Source organism: Nannospalax galili, unplaced genomic scaffold, assembly GCF_000622305.1.
Source record: "Nannospalax galili isolate Female #2095 unplaced genomic scaffold, S.galili_v1.0 scaffold280, whole genome shotgun sequence".
Taxonomy (NCBI): Eukaryota; Metazoa; Chordata; class Mammalia; order Rodentia; family Spalacidae; genus Nannospalax; species Nannospalax galili.
The window spans coordinates 5809096-5814217 of NW_008347808.1; the positions used below are offsets into that span (position 1 = coordinate 5809096).

At 37.6% G+C, this 5122-nt stretch overlaps 1 protein-coding gene across 2 annotated transcripts in view; it reads left to right on the top strand.

The window, feature by feature from the left end:
* Positions 1-5122, top strand: part of Eda (ectodysplasin A) — a 434058-nt gene that overhangs the window by 352540 nt on the left and 76396 nt on the right. The window lies entirely within an intron of this gene.

The window sequence follows — 5122 nt, forward strand, 5'->3', positions numbered from 1 at the left end:
AATCCACTTCCCAAATGGCACCCTCCCATAGCCTCCCCCCCACATACTGGAGCCCACATACTCTGTCATTCCTGTTACTGTCTTCTATGTTGTCAACACCTCCAGCCATTCTCCAGTGCTTGTCCATCTGCTGAATCTAGTCAGCCTATCTAGAGATCCTTGTTTTAGGAAGATCAGCTGTTTCTCATCTAGCAGCAATCAGTTTTCAATATTCCTTTAGATAAGATTGGGGTCTTCTGTTCATTTTCCCAGTTCTATGCTAGGTTACTGTCTGGGAGTATCTTGTGCCACCTTCGCCAATAACTCAAAGGAAGGTATCACCTGTCTGGCATTGTTTCTTGTTATGTAGCCTTTAGCTGTACATATGGACTCTTAAAAATTATATTGACCCCCATTAATCTTTGGTTATACTTTCCTTTTGAGTGTTTAAGACCCTAGAGTTGGCCCAGATAAAACGATTTATTTTTACTCTTAAGGTCATTTGAGGATCTGTTCCTCAGGGGTCACATGGGCTTGGGAGGATCTCCTGGCGCCTTTCTTTTACCAGTCCATCTATGTGAAGATAAGTCAAAGCCTCTGCTTGATCATGGCTGGCTTCGCTTGGAAGCAAGGAAGAAATGTTTCCTCTGTGTTGACCCTCCCTTTGTAGACTGGACACTGGTTCAGGTCCATCTGGTGGGATCTCCACGGCCACCTTGCTCAAGAGGACAGGTGACTCACCACACTCACAGGACATTTTGAGAGATGCTCATAGTCCCCTGGAACTTAGTCAACCTAGGAGGGCAAGGAGCAAAAACTGTCCTTTATGTCCTGCTGACCAAATTAGTATAGACCTCAAAGTATGGCTGTTAACATCCAAGAAGGTTAGTTCCACCAGGCTGGTACATTTAATTATCATATGCCATGTAGATAAAGCTTGGGTAAAGACCAAACGATCTCAGATAGACCTTGCCTAGACATATATTACATTCTTTGATCTGGTTGTATGTATAATTTGTGAGTAGGTTTTTGGCCTAATGTGGTTCCCTCTGGTTTTCTAAAACTAGCTGGGTGTTGTTTATCTCTCACCTTGTCTAACCCTTCCACCATGGTTTGCCCATTTAAGGTGCCCCCTTTTTTTCCAATTCTCTCAATAATACCCTTCTCCTATGGTCCCACCTCTCTTGAGCTCCTTCTTTCCCTTTATCCCCTAGGCTCCTTGGATAACTTTCCATCCCACTTCCCCTTAAAATAACCCCATTATTATCCATATCTCCCTTGTTAAATCCTGTTTTCTACTGTTCTTCTCTTTCAGATTTCTTTTCCTTTACTTCCCTGGTTCCTCCTCATTATCCTGGTTCCTGTAGTTATGTCTGGATACATACTCACTCATAAGGATTTGGTGCTAGGATCCACATATGAAGGAGAACATATGCTGGGTTTTTTTTTCTGAGTCTGTGTTACTCCACTTAGTGTAACAGTTTCTAGTTCCATCCCTTTACCTGCAAATTTCATGATTTCATCTTTCTTCACTGCTGAGTAAAACTCTAACGGATAAATGAACCACTTTTTCATTATCCACTCAACTGAGAAACACTTAGGTTGCTTCCATCTCTTAGCTATTGTGAAAAGAGCAGCAACAAACATGGGTATACAAGTGTCTCTGCAATAGTATGAGTTCTTTGGATGTATGCCAAGGAGTGGTATAACTGGGTCAAATGGTAGGTTCATTTGTAGTTTTTTAAGAATTCTCCACACTGCTTTCCATAGGGGTTGAACAAGTTTGCAGCCCCACTAGCAGTGATGAGTGTTCCCCTTTCCCCACATCTTCTCCAACATTTAGTATCATTTGTTCTCTTGATCTTAGCCAGTCTGGGATAAGATGAAATCTGAAAGTGGTTTTAATTTGCATTTCCCTAATTAGTAGTGGTGTAGAACATCTTTTAAGATGCATCTTAGCCATCTTTACTTTTGAGAATTCTCTGTTCAGCTCCTTAGCCCATCTTTTAATTGGGTTACATCTTAATTCTGTTTTTTGAGTTCGTTATATATTCTGGATGTTAAACGTCTGTAGGATGTGTCGCTGGTGAAGATTTTCTCCCATTCTGTGAGTTTTCTCTTCACTTCCCTGGTTGCCTCCTTTGATGTACAGAAGCTTTTTAGTTTAATGAGGTCCCATTTGTTGATTCTTGACCTTGTTTCCTGAGCAATTGATGTCTGGTTTAGAAAATCCTTTCCTACACCTATATCTTGTAGGTTTTTGCCAATGTTTTCTTCTAACAGTCAGAGTTTCAAGCTTCACATTGAGGTCTTTGATCTATTTTGAATTGACTTTTGTGCAAGGTGAAAGATAGGAGTTTAGTTTCATTCTTCTATAGGTGGAGATCCAGTTTTACCAGCACCATTTGCTGAACATGCTGTCTTTCCTCCAGTGAATATTCTTAGACCCTTTGCCAAATATCAGGTGGTTGAAATTGCATGTACTCATATTTGGGTCTTCAATTATTTTGTTCCATTGATCTATGGGTCTATTTTTGTGCCAGTACCATGTTGTTTTTATAACTACAGCTCTGTAACACAACTTAAAATCGGGTATGGTAATCCCCCCAGCATTACTCTTAGTGCTCAGGATTGCTTTGATTATCCAAGGTGTTTTGTGCTTCTTATGAATCTTAGGATGGTTTTTTTTTCCAATTCTGTGAAAAATGTCGTGGGGATTTTGATTGGCATTGCATTAATTGTATAAATTGCTTTTGGTAGGATGACCATTTTCCAAATATTAATTCTTCCAATCCATGAGCAAGTGAAGCCATTCCATCTTCTGATGTCTTCCTTATCTCTTTCTTTAAAGATTTAAATTTTTCATTGTAGACGTATTTAATGTCTTTGGTCAGGTTTATTCCAAGATTTTTTTTGCAGCTATTGTGAAGGGGAGTGTTTCCATGTACTCTTTCTCGGATTGCTTGTTATTGGTAAATAAAAGGCTACAGACCTTCATAGGTTAGTTTTGTAACCTGCCACTTTACTGAACATGTTAATAATTTCTAGGAGTTTTCTGGTGAAATTTTTGGTACCTCTTAGATATGATATCATATCATCTGCATAAAAGGATAATTTGATCTCTTATTTTCCAATTACGACTCCTTTAATTTCATTCTCTTAATGCTCTTGGAAGAGTTTCAAGCACTATGTTAAAGAGAAGTGGAGATAGTGGTCTGGTTCCTGATTTCAATGGAATGCTTCCAGTTTTTCTCCATTTAGAATGATGTTAGCTGTAGGTTTGTTGTATTTGGCTTTAATTATGTTGAGGTATGTTCCCTCCAGTCCAATTCCCTCTAGACTTTAAACATAAAAGCATGTTGAATTTTGTCAAAGGCCTTCTCTGCATCCATTGAGATCACCATGTGGTTCTTGTTGTTGAGCCCATTTATGTGATTTATGACGTTTATTGACTTACATATATTGAACCATCCCTGCATCTCTGGAATAAAGCCAACTTGATCATTGTGGATGATCATTATGATGTGTGTCTATATGCAGTCTGTAACCACTTTGTTAAGAATTTTTGCATCTATGTTCATTAAGGATATGGGTCTATAGTTTTCTTTTTTGCTTGTATCTTTACCAGGCTTTGGTATGAGAGTGATGCTGGCTTCATAGAAGGAATTTGGAAGTTTTCCCTCCATTTCTATTTCTAAGTTCTCCCTCCATTTCCATCTTTTTAAATAAATTAAGTAGTATTGGATGTAGATCTTCTTTAAATGTGTGATAGGATTCTCCTGTAAATCCATCAGGTCCTGGACTTTTTTCATTGGAGGTTTTGTATTAGTGTTTCAATTTCTTTTTTTTTTTTGTTGTTGTTGTTCTTATGGGTCTGTTTAAGCTGTTAATCTCTTCTTGGTTTAGTTTTGGTGGCAAATTTAATAGCATATAGATTTTTTAAGTATTCACATATAATGTTCTGTATCTTTGTGGTGTCTGTTGTGATGTTTCCCCTTTCATCTCTGATTTTCTTGATTTGGAGGTGTTCTTTCTTTCTTTTGGTTAACTGGGCTAGCGGTCTGTCAATCTTGTTTTATCTTTTCCAAGAACCAGCTCTTGGATTTGTTGAGTCTTTGTATTGTTTTCCTTGTTTTGATTTCATTAGTTTCTGCCCTGATTTTCATTATTTCTTCTTGTCTTCTGGGTTTGGGTTTCATTTCTTTTTGATTTTCAAGTGTCTTGAGTTGCAATGTTAAGTCACTTATTTGTGTTCTTTCTGATTTTTTAATGTGGGTGCTTAGAGCTATAAAATTCCCTCTAAGGAAAGCTTTCAGCATGTCCCAGAGGATTTCTTGTGTTGTAGTGTCCTTTTCATTTAGTTCCAGGAATACTATTATTTCTTTCTTAATTTCTCTTTTGACCCATTCATCATTTAGGAGTGTGTTGTTTAATCTTCGTGTGTTCATGTGGTGAGTAGGGCTTCTCCCAGTGTTGATTTTAAGCTTTATTACATTGTGGCCTGATAGAATGTATTGAATTATTTCAATCTTTTTGTACTTGTGGAGGTTTGTTTTGTGCCCCAGTATATGGTCATTTTTGGAGAAGGTTCCATGGAGCACTGAGTAGAAAGTATGTCCTTTGGTGCTTGGGTGGAATATTCGGTAGATATCTGTTAGGTCCTTTTGATATATGGTATTGTTTAATTCAGATTTCTCTCTGTTAAATATCTAATGGAGACAGTGGGTAATGAAGTCCCCTACTATTAATGAGTTGGGATTAATCTGGGTCTCAAAGTCCTGTACTGTTGTTTTTATGAAGTTGGGTACACCAGAGTTTGGTGAATATATGTTCATGATTGTAATATCTTCTTGGTTTGTTTTTCCTTTGATCAGAATGAAGTGGCCCTCTTTATCGCTTCTGATTAGTTTTAAAGTCTATTTTGTCAGTTATTAGAATTGCAATGCCTGCTTTTTTCTTAGTACCATTTGCTTGGTATATTTTTTCCATCCTTTCACCTTAAGATAGTATGTGTCCTTGAAAGTGAGGTGTGTTTCTTGTATACAACAAAAAGATGGGTTTTGTTTCTTATTCCATTCACCTAGTCTATGTCTTTTGACTGGGGAGTTCAGTCCATTAATGTTTAAAGTTATTAATGAAAGAT